At 39.7% G+C, this 16924-nt stretch overlaps 1 non-coding gene across 1 annotated transcript; it reads right to left on the minus strand.

Annotated features, from left to right (window-relative positions):
* Positions 1-8140: 8140 nt before the first annotated feature.
* Positions 8141-8247, minus strand: LOC123628947. The gene has a single exon (XR_006731826.1). It is a non-coding gene; the product is annotated as a U6 spliceosomal RNA (small nuclear RNA).
* Positions 8248-16924: the final 8677 nt, after the last annotated feature.

Below are 16924 nucleotides of genomic sequence, written 5' to 3' on the forward strand. Positions count from 1 at the left end.
CCAGCACTGATCCTACCCCACCCCATTCGGCAGGCAGGGAGTAAAAGGCAGGAGGGGCATATCCAACTCTGCTATTTCTTAGGTTGATCAAATCACCCCCAAACAGATGGCCAACATCTATTGAGAGTGGCCTCCATGTCCCTTGGTGTTGGCCAAAAACCATGTTCTTTGTACCTCATTCCCAGATCCAGCCAGCCGAAGCAAAACCCGGTGGACCCCACCTTTGCCATTATTAAATAGAATACATAAAACCCCAGTCTGAAGCATCTGCTTTTCCATTTTTCCACCACCATTCCACAGCACTGGCAGGTAGGTAACTTACTAAGAGGCCTCAACGAAGTGGTCTGTCCCAGAGAAAGGGCAAGTTTTCCCCAAGATAAAATCCAGATCCTCTGCTTAGAGCCACAGGAAGAAATGCTAAACCAAACCAAGCAAAACAATGAAAACCCCAGCAGTCTTTCATCTGCTCTCAATCTAGACAGTTTCAGAAGTATGCCCATCATGAGAGCATCCCTAGGGGTTTGTTTGTACTAGAAGAGCATAAACATTTACATTGCCTCTCTTCTGCTCACAAGACAGTGAGAGGGAAAGGCCTCATCTGGCAACTTAAAGCAATACTGTGCAGTGATTCCAAAGCCAGCCTTTTGTGTATGTAAGCGGCTGCCCTTACAGGCGCCTAACTTATGGGAGCTTGGGCTTGTGAGTCAAACTCTCTGAGTTCAAATCTCAACTTCACCACTTATCATTCTTCTTTTTTCTTTCTTTTTTTTTTTTAATTCTGTCCCAGGAAACTGCTAACAACCTATAATTCTATGGTGTCATAGAAAGTACACAGGCTCTGGACACTTGACTGCCCAGTTTAAATCCCTGATCACCCACTTACCAGCTGTGTGACCTTCATCAAGATAGTGTGCCTCGGTTTCCTCATCTTTGAGACAGAATTATAATCATTCTTACATCATGGGGCTGTTATAAGGCTTCAGCGAGAACATCCACAGCCTTACCTATAGCAGGTGCTCACTAAATCTTACTCATTATTGTTATTCCATTATGAGTCTATTTCTCATGCCCTGAAAGTGGGAAGGTAAATAAAGGGAAAGGGGCACTGCTTTGCAGAACTATGCAAGGTGCCATCACCCCTGTGAGCTGGAGAAGTTGGGAAAAGGTTTCTTTTCTTCCATGTGGATTGAGACTGCCCTCTCTCTGAGAATCTGTTGTTTAGCCTGAAGAGAGATACGTGCGTATCTGTGTTTTCATCCAACTGTTACCCACTGGATACCAGGAAAAACAAGAAAGCATGTCTCTCTGTGACTGCTACTGATGGAGACCTCTGGAAAGGGATGACATCTGGAATGCCAAAGTCTACCCTAACCTGTCTTGTTGGAAGGCTCAGAACAATGCGCCAGGCTGAGTAACTAAGACCTGGGCAAACGTGCTGCCAGTGACAGAGATGGGGCCTGGGGCAAGACTAAGCTCATGAGTATGGGGTGGGCAGAGCTTCACTTGGTGGGTTGAAAGAAGAGAAGGAAGATGAAGTTGAATTCAAGGAAGAAGGGCATAAGGGCTCTTTCCATGATGGACCTAACTCCCTGGTGATTTTCTCTTGGTCTAAGGACTGGATATGACTAGTAGACTTTTTTTTTTTTAAAGTCCCCATACTTTAAGTTTCTTTTTCAGTTACCCCTAACCCTTCTGCAAAATCTGTACAACCCTGGTAGTTATGTTAGGGAGGATAAATGGGAGGACAGTATAGGAATGTGTGTCTTCCCTTCATTCAGCATCTGTTTATCCTCTTTCAGAGTCGACTTCAGGGCTGGATTTCTGGAGGAGACCAACAGCAAACTGACTTTTGGCCCATGGGAGCAGCAGGGAAAAGTAGCTGCCAGACAAATGACAGGGGGTGTTGAGGGGATGTGGGCCTAACCCTCTACTTTGTGATACGTGCACTAGAAGAAAATAACTCATGAAGGAGGAAGAGTGGGATGACCCCAGAGCTACTAACTATGTATCTTTGGATATGTTACTTAACATCCAGGTGCCTCAGTTTCCTCATCTGAAAAATGGCCATAGTGATAGTACTGTGTACATAGGAATGCTATGAGGATGAAATGAGTTAACATTTGCAAAACATTTCAAACAGCAACTGGCACATATTAAGCATGATAGAAGTGTTTGTTAAGAGGAAAGTTTGAATGACGGAAATGTGGGGTGACTGATAAATAATATTGAAAATGCAGAGCTGGGCAGTAAAAATTTATCTCCCCATTCATGGGATAAACACATTCCATCTATGCCACATAACTGTTCTGGCCACTGGACACGGTATTCTAGCATGGATCAGGGGGTCCAGGCCCCCTGCTTTCCAAATTAAGCTCATTTTCCCACATGGACCAGACTCCACTGTGGTCTAATGCAGATTTTCTTACTGTCTAGCCAGAGTATGAAGAAGGAAGGTAATTTTAACCCCATATGAAGAAGAACTTCCTTCTTGAGATACCCTTGCACATTTGCACAAAGAAGCATGGACAAGGGTGTTCGCTGTAGCATTTCTTGTAACAGTGAAAAACAGGACCCAATCTAAATGGCTGTCATACTGCTGGAAGTCCTAGCCAGAGCAATCAGACAAGAGAAGGAAATCAAGGGTATCCAAACACAGGCAGAAAAGGTCAAACTATCACTCTTTGTTGAAGGTATGATCTTATATTTAGAAGAGCCCAAAGATTCTGCCAAGAGATTCCTGGAATTGATAAATAAATTCAGCAAAGTCTGAGGTTACAAAATCAATGTAAAATAATCAGTAGCATTCCTATACGCCAATAATAATCAAGCTGACAACCAAATCAAAGACTCAATACCTTTCACAATACCAAAAAAGAAAATAAAATACCTAGGAATATATTTAACTAAGGAGATGAAAGACTTCTACAGGGAGAACTATGAAACACTGAGGGAGGAAATAGTAGAAGACATAAACAAATGGAAAAACATACCATGCTCACGGGTCAGCAGAATCAATGTTGTTAAAATGTCTATACTACCCAAAGTGATCTACAGATTCAATCATTTTCACAGATCCAGAAAAAATAATTCTATGTTTTGTATGGAACCAGAGAAGACCCCATACAGCCAAAGCAATCTTAAGCAAAAAGAATAAATTGGGAGGCATCAATTGACCAAACTTCAAGCTATACTACAAGGCTTTAGTAACCAAAACAGCATGGTACTGGTGCAAGAACAGAGACACAGACCAGTGGATCAGAAAAGAGAACTCAGACATTAAAATCATCCTAATAGGCCGGGCATGGTGGCTCACGCCTGTAATCCTAGCACTTTGGGAGGCCAAGGCGGGTGGATCGCTCGAGGTCAGGAGTTCGAGACCAGCCTGAGCAAGAGCGAGACCCTATCTCTACTAAAAATAGAAAGAAATTATATGGACAACTAAAAATATATATAGAAAAAATTAGCCGGGCATAGTGGCGCATGCCTGTAGTCCCAGCTACTCGGGAGGCTGAGGCAGTAGGATCACTTAAGCCCAAGAGTCTGAGGTTGCTGTGAGCTAGGCTGATGCCATGGCACTCACTCTAACCCGGGCAACAAAGCGAGACTCTGTCTCAAAAAAAAAAAAAACCATCCTAATATAGCCATCTGATCTTTGACAAAGCACACAAAAACAGGCACTGGGTAAAAGAATCCCTATTCAATAAATGGTGCTGGATTGGCCATATGTAGGAACGTGATCTGCACCTCTCACCACTCTCAAAAATCAACTCACGATGGATAACAGACTTAAATCTGAGGTGTGAAACTATAAGAATTCTGGAAGAAAATGTTGGAAAACCTCTTATAGACATCAGCCTAGGCAAAGAATTTATGAAGAAGACCCCAAAAGCAATCACAGCAACAACAAAAATAAATAAATGGGACCTGATCAAATTAAAAAGCTTCTGCACAGCCCAGGAAACAATCATTACAACAAATAGACAACCTACAGAATGGGATAAAATATTTGCATGCTATACATCCAATAAAGGGCTGATAACTAGAATCTATAAAGAACTCAAGCAAATCAGCAAGAAAATCAAATAATCCCATTAAAAAGTGGGCAAAAGACATGAACAGAAACTTTTCAAAAGAAGATAGTCTAATGGCCAACATCATCAGGGAAATGCAAATCAAAACCACAATGAGATACTGCTTAACTCCAGTGAGAATGGCTTTTATCAAAAAGTCCCAAAACAACAAATGTTGGCGTGGATGAAGAGAGATAGGAACACTCATACACTGTTGGCGGGACTGCAAACTAGTAAAACCTCTATGGAAAGTAGTATGGAGATACCTCAAAGAACTAAAAGTAGAACTACCATTTGATCTAGCAGTCCAACTACTGGGTATTTACACAAAGGAATAAAAGACATTCTATAAAAAAAGATACCTGCACCCGAATGTTTCTAGCAGAACAATTCACAATTGCAAAGATGTGGAAACAACCCAAGTGCCCATCAATACATGAGTGGATTAATAAAATGTGGTATGTGTATACCATGGAGTACTATTCAGCCATAAAAAATGGTGAAGTAATACCTCTTATATTAACTGGGATGGAACTGGAGACCATTCTTCTAAGTGAAATATCACAAGAATGGAAAAACAAACACTACATGTACTCACCATTAAATTGGAACTAATCAATCAACACTTATATATGTGCACATATGGAAATAACATTCATTGGAAATCAAGCAGGTGGGAGGGGGAGGAGGGGATGGGTAAATTCACACCTAATAGGTACAATGCACACTATCTGGGTGATGGGCACCCTTCTAACTTTGACTCAAACAGTACAAAAGCAATTTATGTAAACAAAACATTTGTACACCCACAATATTCTGAAATAAAATAATAATAATAATTACTTTTTCAGCAAAAAAAAATATGGCAATCAACAGGAACTGGTCAACTGATAAAGATTCAACCAAATGATGAAAGAAAGAGGTTCATCTATAGATCTGTGGGCTAATATGTAGCCAAAATATACTGTTCAGTGAAAAAAATTAGAAGCAGAATAATATGAATAATGTGATCTCATCTGTGTGTGTGTGTGTGTGTGTGTGTGTGTGTGTGTGTGTGTGTGTGTGGCTAAAAGTGGCATGCCCACACTGCATGCTTTTATACAAAGCAAAAACTTCTGGAAGGATAAACAAGAAAATGGTAACAGTGGTTACTTCTCTGGGGAATGGAACTGGGGGTGAGGGAAAGTAAAGGAGATTTTACTTTTCAGTGTTGGAGGTTTATTTCTATTTTGGCCTATTTTCACAATTAAAAAATCAGGGTTTCTTATGTTTTTTCTTTTTTTCAATTCTCTCCTTGAGCAATTTTTTCTGATTATATAAGCAATATATGTTTATTCTTTCTTCATATTTTAACTTTTTATTTTGAAATAATCTCAGATTGACAAAAAAGTTGCAAAGATAGTACAAGAATTCCTATATACCTGCCCCCTAGCTTCCCCAAATATTAATATCTGGCAATCTCATACAATTATCAAACCCAGGAAATTAACATTGATATGATGCTATTGACTAATCTTACAGACCTTGTAAAAGTTGTCAATTGCCCCACTACAGCTTGTTTTCTGGCCCAAGATTCAATTCAAGATCCCACATTTAGCTGTGACATTTCCCTGGTCTCCTCTAGTCTGGGACAGTTCCTCGATCTGTCTTTGTTTCTCATAACCTTGATACTTTTGAAAAGTAATGGCTATTTTGCAGAATGCTTCTCAGTTTGGGTTTGTCTGATGTTTTCGCATGATTACATATGGGTTATGCATTTTAGGGAAGAAAACCACAGAATTAATGCCCTTTCGCTGATCCCATTAGAAGGCACACGATGTCAATATGTCTCATTACTGGTTATGCTAACTTTGATTGCTTGGTCTGCTGAGTTTCTCCACTGTAAAGTTACCGCTTTTCCTTTTGTAATTAATTAATAGTTGTGGGGAGAGAATTTGAGTCTATGAAAATATCCTGTTTCTCATCATACTTTGCCCATTAATGCTTTGATAATTCTTGCTTAAGACAATTATTGTGATACTTGCCAAATGGTGATTTTCTATTTCCATCATTACTTCTACATTTATTAATTGGCATTCTACTGTGAGAAAGTGTGTTCCCTTTTCCCTGTGTATGAATTCAATTATTTATTTATATAACCATGGACTTGAAACCACCCTTCAATCACAGGGTGAAAGGCGAGAACTGTGATGAGGGCCTAGCTAAAAATAATGCACAGGTCTAGCTAAAAATAATGATATTAATTAGTAACTGTCCCCCTGTAATTGCCACTCAGGAGCCACACAGCTGGTGGTCATAAAGACTCTCAATTCTCCCTATAGCTGGTGTCCATAAAGATTCTTAACTTTTTCCATCAATGACATCACCTTTTCAAAACCTAAAGGAAGTTTTTAAGATATCTTCCAGGCCCCGAATTCCAGTGGATGGATTGGCCCACCAGACCAGCAGCCCATACCAAGAAACTGACTCAACTGGAATTGTGACCCCAGGGACTGGAGCAACATAAGAAGATGATTCCTACACCCTTATAATTTTGCCCCCATTAACAACCTAATTGCCTAATCCCTTGCCTGTCAAACTATCCTTAAAACCCTGTCTCCCAAGTTCTCGAGGAGGCTGATTTGAGAAATTTCTCCTGTCTCCCCACTTAGCACTATGCGGAATAAAGACTTTCTCAGCCGTAAACCTACTGACTCAGCATATTGACTTATTCTTGGGCAGTGGGCAAATGAACATGGTTGGGCAACAACAGACTTGCCAATGGAATGTACTGTCATACTTTTAAATTTTTGCTGATCTGATGGGGAGAAATGATATCTTGGTGTTGGTTTAATTTGCATTTCTCTGATTATATGTGAGGTTGGAAGCTTAAAGGGCCATTTATAGATGATAGAAAGACAGATAGATAATTGTCTGTTCATGGATCTCTCCATTTTTCTATTGGGTATTTGGAACTTTGTTCATCGATTTTGAAGATTTCTTTGTATAGTCACAATTCTAGCCCTTCATCTGTGATACATGTTGCACATATTCGCTTCCAGTTTGTTTGTTGTTTTTTGACTTTGATTTTGATGGGGCTTTCTGCCACACAATTTTTTATGTAGGCAAATTTATCAATATTTTTCTTTTATTGCCTCTAGCTTTTGAGTTATAGTTAATGAGCCTTTTCCCACACCAAGATTAAAAAGGGAAATTTGTTCGTATTTTCTTTTATTATTTGTATGGTTTTATATTTTACATTTAGATCCTTGATCCATTTAGAGTTGATTCCTGTGTATGGTGTGAAGATTGGATGTTATTTTATATTTTTGCAGATAGCTAGTCAGTATGCCCAGCACCATTTAAAAATCTGTCTTTGCCCTAGTAGCATACGTTTATTCTTTAAAAAATGTAATGATAAATAAAAATTTAAGGGAGAAAACAAAAAAGAAAACACCCAGAGATGACCACAAATTACATTTTGGTGATTGATGCGGTTTGAATGTGTGTCCTCTCTGAAACTCACATTGAAATTTAATCCCCAATGTAACAGTATTAAGAGGTGAAGCCTGTAAGAGGTGATTGGGTCATGAGAGCTCCACTCTCACAAATGGATTAATCCATTAATCCATGAATGGATTAGTTATCACAAGAGTGGGTCTGTTATAAAAGCCAGTTTGGCATGCTCTTGCCCTCTCACCATGTGATGCCCTCTGCCATGTTATAACATAGCAAAAAGGCCCTCACAGATGTGGCCTCTTGACCTTGAACTTCCCCGCCTCCAGAACTGTAAGAAATAAATTCCTTTTCTTTTTAAATTACCCACTCTCAGGTATTCAGCTATTGCAACAGAAAACAGACAGTGACTATATGCATTCACAGACACACACACACACACACACACACACACACACACACACACTTTTACAAAGATGGGATCTCATACATGCTGTTTTAATCATGGACAACTTTTTCTTTTTTAGATGAGGAATTGGAGATGGAGTGTGAAGCTGGAAGAGCCCTCAATTGGGTAAGTCACTTCGGTTATCAGAGCTTCAGTTTTCCCACCGGTGAGCATTAGAAAGTGGAAACAAAATACACAATACTTCACGAATTTGCATGTCACCCTTGCATAGGAGCCATGCTAATCTTCTCTGTATCATTCCAATTTTAGTATATGTGCTCCCAAAGTGAGCACTATCATGGACACCTTTATTCACATTTTTTTTGCACCATCCCTAAACATAATTAACAGCTTGGTGTGTGACCGTCAGCTCCTTTAATCATGTCCAGTTATTCACATACAAACCTATCCATACATGTATAGGCTGTTTTTTTAATTTGTTTTATAAAAATGAGGTCATATTATATATACTTCTCAGCATTTTATCTTTCCCATTTAACAATACTTTGGGGAATGCCTCCAAGTCTTCTGGTATAGGCCTAATTCTTCCTTTTTAATAGCCTATAGTCAGTAATATGGATATACCATTAAATACTGATGGCCGTTAATTTTTTCCCTTTTTTACCACTGCAAACTGAGCTACTACTATCATCCTTGTACATGAATCCTTATATAGTAGTGTCCTTGTTTCTGTGTTACTTTTCACTTTAAACTCTTCTATACTGTTTGAATTTTTACCATGAGCAACTATCAATCTTATTTAAAAAAACAAAATCTTTCAGTGTTTAGAGCTTGGGCTTTGCAACAAGACGCATCTCAATTCAAATCCTCTAAGACTCAGATACTGCTTGTGGGAGTGTGAAGCAATGCATCCACTTTGGAAAACCGTCTGGCATAATTTACTACACTTGAATGTACATATACCCTATGAGCCAGCAACTTTACTCCTAAGCATATTCAACACAAATGCCTGCACATGTGTGACTCAGAGAAATGTTCAAAGATAATCTTATCACTTCTATATGTAATACCTGAAAACAGAATATTCCAAGTGTCTGACAATAGTAACGATTAATTGTGGCACATTTCTACAATAAAATACTAGACAGCAGCTCTTCTCAAAAATGTGGTCTGTGGACCTCTAGGTGGTCTCCCACCTTTTTGGCACCAGGGACCGTTTTCATGGAAGACAATTTTTCCATGGACCAGAGCGGGGGATGGTTTCAGGATGATTCAAATGCATTACATTTATTGTGCACTTTATTTCTATTATTATTACACTGTAATATATAATGAAATAACTATAGAACTTATCATAGGTTGGGGACCCCTGCTCTAGGGAGTCCCAAAAACCCTCACAGGGAGTCCTCAAGGTCAAAACCATTTTCATAATAATACTAAAAGGTTATTTGCCTTTTTCACTATGTTGACATTTGTACCGATGGTGCAAAAGCAAAGGTGTGTGTGTGTGTGTGTGTGTGTGTGTGTGTATAAAGAAGAACTACCAGCACCTTAGCACAAATCAAGGCAGTAGTACCAACGGTACTGATATTCATTATATTCTTCACCCCACACACATTCACAGTAAACAAAGTTTTGAATGAAGCAGTAAAAATCAATTTTATCAAATCTCAATCACTGGGTACATTTAAAAGATTATTTTCCACATGATGAACTAGAAAGCATGCATAAAGCATGTCTGTTACATACAATGGCTGTCTCAAGGAAAAGTACTTGTTTGAGTTGAGCTGAACTAGACACTTTTCATGGAACAACATCTTTACTTGAAAGAATGACTGACAAATTGGTTATTCAGATTTAGGCTTTTGGCAGATGTTCCATTTAAAATGAACAAAGTGAGTTTTTCACTCAACTAACAATATTTGCTATCAATAATAATTTTGGAGCTTTCAAGTAAAAATAAATTTTGGAAAATCTAATTGAGCTTGACAGCTTCCCAATGCTTAATGACTTTCCTGATGAAGTCTTTGACAATACTAACAACTGTGATTTTTTTGATAATGTGTAGTAAAATGAGTCAACATTTGGAAAACCTGCCTGCATATCTCAGTAAAACAATATTTTCCAAATGACCGATGCATGCTGTAACAAAACCAAGCATGGATAAAAGATCAATTCAAGGTGCAAGATAGATTAACGGACTTTTTAAACAACTGTGTTAAGGAATAATTGACATACAATAAACTGCACATATTTAAAGTGCATGATCTGATAAGCTTTGATATATGTAGACACCTGTGAAATAAGCACCATGGCCAAGATAAAGAGCATATCTAAAACACCAAAAGTTATCTCATGCCCCTTTGTAGTCTCTCAGTTGCACGCTTCTTTCTCCTCCCCAAACCATTCCCAGGCAACCTCTGGTATGCTTCCTGTCACTATAGATTGGCTTGCATTTTCCAGAATTTTATATAAATGGAATCATGCAGTATTTATTCTTTTTGTCTAGCTTCTTTTACTTAGAATAATTATTTTAAGATTCATCCATATTGTTGCATGTAGTGTTTCATTTTATGGAAGTACCACAATTTATCCATTTACCTAGTGATGGGTATTTGGGCTATTTCTATTTATTAGCTATTATAAATAAAGATGCCATGAACATTCATGTATAAGTCTTTGTATGTACACAGGCTTTCATTTCTCTTCAGCAAATACTTAAGAGTGGAATGACCTGATCATATAGCAGGGGCGTATTTAACATTTTTAGAAACTGTCAAAATGATTTTCAAGGGGGTTGTGCCATTTTACATTCTCACCAGCAGTGTATAAGAGTTCCAGTTGTTCCACATCCTCATCAACACTTGGTATGATCAGTTAAATTACTTGGAAATAGTTTAAATCCTTCTGGGTCTTGCTTTCATGGTTGGTTAGATGGGTTCACAGCAGCATTTGGTCTTGGCTAGTCATTTCCCACTACCAAGGCAAGATCTTCCTGAGTACTCTACTCAATGCCCTGTGAATTATGAGTTTTTCCAGTCTGCCTGGAGGGAACAAGCACTATTTCTGGCCCCGTGTGAACACAAAGTACAGTTTCCTCTAATCATTTCAGGTGGTTCTTTCCCAGCATCGGGTAGTTTCCTTGCATGTACATGCTGATCAGTATTCTGCTGGGTACTCTAGGTTAAGGGTCCCCAACCTATGGTGAGTTGTATAATTACTTCATTACATATTACAATGTAATAATAATATAAATAAAGTGCACAATAAATGTAATATGCTTGAATCATCCAGAAACCATCCCCCCACTCCCTGGTTCATGGAAAAATTGTGTTCTGTGAAAATGGTCTCTGGTTCCAAAAAGGTTGGGGACCACTGCCTAGGTTTTCTCTCCATGCAGCTCTTTCCTCTCTAGTGTTTCCTCTATGAGTCACAATTGGTAGACTTTTCTCAGGAAAGGCTTCCCAGAGGAAGGAGGGCTTGGACTCAAAAGACAGGCAACTTGCCCTGACTGAGAAGGACAGTAAAGGCAGGAAATTGTCTCCACATGGCCCTTGTTAAAATGTGCTCATAACCTCAGAAGGTCTTTGGCTGTTAAAAATAAACAAAACAAAACAAAACAAAATACCCCAAGCCTTGGGATAAGGGAAAGAAGTTATGTTGCCTCCGTCCAGAAAGTAGAACTAGAGGATTTGATGGAAGTCCAGTGGTGAGGAAGGTGCCTAACAGGGTACCCCCATTTCCTACTGCAGTGCTATGACCAGGGCTACCTCTACTCTCCCTTAGCAAAAATAAATACTCCCAGGTAGATGGTTTTGTATATGAAATCAGAGTATTCCTACTTTCTTTACCTCCTTTCTGTCTCAGTCCATCCATTCTTGCTTCACAACTTTCAACAGAACAATCACTGTTCACTTAAGAGGAGATAGCATATTACAAAAAACACAAAAGTGTCTTTGCAGGTCATGAAGAGCTGGGCTGTCCACCTGAAGCTGTAGGACAAACACTCCAGACCGTAGCCATTCTCTCATTCACTGAGCATGTACTGAGCATCTACTATGTGCCTGGAGTTATGTTAGGTGCTGAGGACTCACAGGGCAAGACCCACGGCTTGCCCTAGTTCATGGCCTAGAGGGGAAGACAGACACTTGGACAATGATGATAACACAAGATGTCAAGTTCTAAAATAGAGACAAGCACAAAGTGTTTGGGAGCATGGGACAGAATGATTAGCTAAGGTGGGGAGATGAGGAAGTGGGTCAGTGCCTGGGAAGCTGCTCAGAAGGAGGCATTTCAGCTAAGTTCTGAAGGATCATCAGGAATTTGGCAGTGAAGGGGGAGGGGGGAGATCACTGCAGATAAAGAAAACAGCATGAACAGTGGCAGAGATGGTGTCTGCGTGTGTGTGTGTGCACCTGTCTAGGAAATTAAATGTCTGGAGCATTGAGCAGAGTGGCAGATGGGCCAGGAAAACAGATTAGGGCCATGAATACCACACTGAGGAGTTTGCTGTTTACCCTGAAAAGTAGGCATTCTGCCCCCCAAATAGGTATTACTTTTGGCCACCATTCCCTTCCCTGTGCCTGGTCAGTGCCCTCCCATCCTCTTCATTTCCTACCCAAACTGATCAATTTTCTTCATCAAATCATGCATTTGCACATTTACCAAATTTATTGGATAACTTCCACATACCAACATCTTGTCACCTTGGAATGCTCATTTGTACCTGTTGCTTGTTGGAGCATGAAACCCAAAATGGTGGAACTGTGCCAACATTCCTGTGCCCTTCTGGGGTTTGGCTGAGACCCCTGGAAGCTGGGTTCTTCCAGCTGCATATAATGTCAGTGTTTTGACGTATTTGCCAAGACTCTAGTTCATACTCAATGCCACATATCTCACTAATTTTTTGCTTTGGAAAATATAATTATTTGCATTAAAATATGTTATTTATTTATATTAACATGTAATGAGTTTTTAAATTAATAACTATTTTTTTAAATTTCTCAGTTTTAATTTCTAATTTAGTAAATATCAATAGATATAATGCACATAGGCAAAAGTTCTTTGGGTTTCTCAATAATTTTTATAAGTGTAAAGGCCAAAAGTTTGAGAGCTGCTATACTTAAAACATTCATAAATTTCACAAACATATAGCAAAAGAAGCCAGACTCATAAGCATACATACTGTTATATTTCATTTATATAAAGTTCAAAAACAAGAAAAACTAATTGATGATGTTAGAAATCAGGATATTGGTTACTTTGGGGGAAGAAAGAGGCATAGTGATTTAGAAGGGTGGCACATGAGGGGGTTTCTGGGATGTTGCCAATGTTCTATTCCTTGGTCTGAGTGCTAGTTATATGAGTATGCTCGATTTGTGATATTCCATTGGTGTTAAGTGTACTTTTCTGCATGGGTTTTGCTTTGTTTTTTCTTAACATTGAAAAAATATGCCCCTGAAAAATCTTAGCTCTGCAATTTTCTAGTCATGAGTTGGAAAAGTTACTTGACCTCTTGTCATTTATTCAACAAACATTTCTTGAGGGCCTACCCAGTGCTGGGCACTGTGTTACACATTAGGGATAGTCAGTAGCAGCACGTAATGTACAGTCCCAGCTTTGTGTAATGCCATGCAGGGGAGATGACTCTCTTAGTCCATTCTGTGTTGCTCTAAAGGAATACCTGAGGCTGGATAATTTATAAAGAAAAGATGTTTATTTGACTCACAGTTCTGCCAGCTGTACAAGAAGCATAGCATTGGTATCTGCATTGGGTCAGGGGCTCATTCTGCTTCCACTCATGGTGGAAGGGGCAGGGGAGGCAGCCTGTGCAGAGATCACATGGCAAGAGAGGAAGTAAAAGGGTGGGGGGAGATGCCAGGCTCTTTAACAACCAGGTCTCACGGGAACTAACAGAGTGAGAACTCAATACCCCTGAGGGAGAGCATTAAGCTATTTATGAGGGATCCACCCTTATGACTCAAACACCTCCCACTAGGCCCCACCTCCAACATTGGGGATCAAATTTCAACATGAGATTTGGTGGGGACAAACATCCAAACCATAGCAACAACCATTAAAAACATCATCATAGGGGTGCTGAGTCTTACAAAAGGAGAGGTATGGAGTGCTGTGAGTGTATAACAGGGGACTTGACCTTACTCAGTGAGTCCCAGATGAAGAAGTGACACTTTTCTGAGCTGAAAAAGAGGAGTAGGAGTAGGTCACAAAAGGAATGGTAAGAAGAGCTACTTGACATCTCCACTTGGCTATCTACTAGGCAACTTGCCCCACGGTCTCCTCCTGTCATACCTCATATCCAGCTTTACTTGAAACTAATGAAGTTTCACAACTGTATCAACTCCCTTAAGAGAGGCAAAAAAAAAAAGAAGAAACTAATGCAGTTTTAGCCTCAGCGATCTTCACATTCCAAGGCCCTGTAACAGGCCCTAGGAATATGTTCACATCATCATATATTTCTGTAAAATTTAGAAAGGTAAGATATTTTTACTGCAGTCAGTTAAGATCACTGTCTCTTTCCCCTCCGAGTTTCCTTCCATCACGTTTTCCCTTGTGTTAGGTGGTATTGGAGTGACCAAAGACATTTTTGAGATCCTGCTTTAGTGAAGTTGAATTGAGGATACATTTAGCTGGGCCTTGGCAAGATACATATATATAGTTTGCATCACTTCCTTGCATATTGCCTGCTATCCCCATGTGCTGGGAGTTAGCTACTCTCCCGGCAAAACAGGCCCCAAGGCAGGATTGTCGCAAGGGATTTGGAAATAATAGGAAATAAAGAAATAATATAGATTGAGAAATGATTGAGACGGAGACAAAGTGCAGTTTAAAGTGATGGAGGAGTTAGGGGTCCTCCAGAATTCCCATGAGTTGTGAGGATGCGACTGAAATCCCACATCAGTATTTATTGTTACACCAAATAGTTGTCTTTTGTTAAAGAATTATGTGTACAGCTCATTTTTTGAGGTTTCCGGGGGAACCTTACCTAATTCTGTCTACAAGAATAGATGGTTACGAAGTTTTTCTAAGATAAGCATGTTAAGCCCTAAATTAGAAACAGACCTAGCTGAGCATACAAATTAAAGGTAAAATATATAAAATGAGGGCCAGGCACGGTGGCTCACGCCTGTAATCCTAGCCCTCTGGGAGGCCGAGGCGGGTGGATCGCTCGAGGTCAGGAGTTCGAGACCAGCCTGAACGAGACCCCGTCTCTACTAAAAATAGAAATAAAAAAATTATCTGGACAACTAAAAAATAGTCCCAGCTACTCGGGAGGCTGAGGCAGGAGGATCGCTTAAGCCCAAGAGTTTGAGGTTGCTGTGAGCTAGGCTGACGCCACGGCACTCACTCTAGCCCGGGCAACAGAGTGAGACTCTGTCTCAAAAAAAATAATAATAAAAAAATAATAAAAAAAGGTATAAAATGAGAACACTGAGTCTGTGTACTACTCTAATCTACTTCTTCTAAACAACGAGACACGTAGTCAGGAGTGAAGCAGGAATAGGCTTGAAGTCTAGGATAGTTCTAGTTGCACACTATCTGCTGGGCAGGAATTTTATTTTATTATTTTTAATATTTATTTATATTTTTTTATTTCAGCATATTATGGGGGTACAAAAGTTTAGGTTACATATATTGCCCTTGCTCCCCCCACCCCCCCAAGTCAGAGCTTCAAGCCTGTCCATCCCCTAGACGGTGCACATGGCACTCATTACATATGTATACACCCTAGGCAGGCATTTTAATTAGCTTCTCTGCCAAGGACCCAAACCAAGCTTCTGCCTTGCAAAAAAGCTCAAGGCAATGGCCGACAGCAAAGAAGAAATGTTGCTGTACAGATATCCTCTGACAATGCCTGTCTTTGTTGGAAGCAACTTCTATTCTGTGAACTAACACGTCCACAGATTCCTTCAAGGCAAAGCCCTGCAAAACTCCTGAAACCTTTCATGTCTCTTAGCCTATTTTCCTAACACCTATGAAACGCTGGCTTCCAGAAACACTCCATACAGCCCACTATGCTGACTCAACTGGTGTAGTGACAGAACAGCAGAGGATCAGAAGCATATTGTGATATGAATCTGTCCTATGGTACTTGGCACTGCAAGTATAGAGGTAGTAGAGGCAATACGAGGCTTGATATGTACACAGACAGAAGCTAGTCTGTAGAAAATTCTTCCAAAATATACAATCATATGCAGAAGATTTCATTCCTACTGATGTCTAAATAAAGATGGGATTTCTCTCCTATTAAGAATGTACTGGACAATGCAGCATACACAATTATAAGTGCAACATATCCTTTTTTCTTTTTTGATGGAAATCTCATTAACTAGTATTAATCAGAATCCTTATGTTTATAAGGCACAAACCTGCATCAGCACTACAAGCAATGAGCATGTGTGTGATGTCACATGTTTTATAAATCCAAACATATAAAATCGTGTCTTAGAGTATCTAACCCATCTCGTCCTGACAAAGTCTGCCTGATTCTTGTGATTTTTTCCCTCATCTTAAATACATACTCATGTTGTACTTTATTTTATATATTTTTTAAATAAGGACCCACAAATTAAATAAGTTTCAGGTCCTATATATAGGATATGGCCCTGCTCACATTTGATATCCAACCAGCAAGTCCAGATGGTTATACTGCCAAAATATATTTATAGTCCAACCCCTCCTCACCACCTGGAATGCTATAACTCTGGTCTGAGCTGCCATCATCTCTCCCTTAGATTACTGTAATGGTGTCCTAACCAGTGTCCCTGCTTCCTCCCCCAACCCCCATCTTCCCTCTTTCAGTCTATTCTCAACATAGCAGACAGGAGTCTTTTTATAAAATCAATGAGATCATGTAGCTACTCTGCTCAGACTCCTCCAATGGCTTCCCAATTCATGCAGAGAAAAAACTCAAACTCCCTAAAGTGGCCTACCAGCCCTCATGGCCCAGCCTCCAGCTGCCTTTTGGTACCATCTACTGTGCATGTCC

The sequence above is a fragment of the Lemur catta genome, chromosome X, assembly GCF_020740605.2.
Source record: "Lemur catta isolate mLemCat1 chromosome X, mLemCat1.pri, whole genome shotgun sequence".
NCBI lineage: Eukaryota > Metazoa > Chordata > Mammalia > Primates > Lemuridae > Lemur > Lemur catta.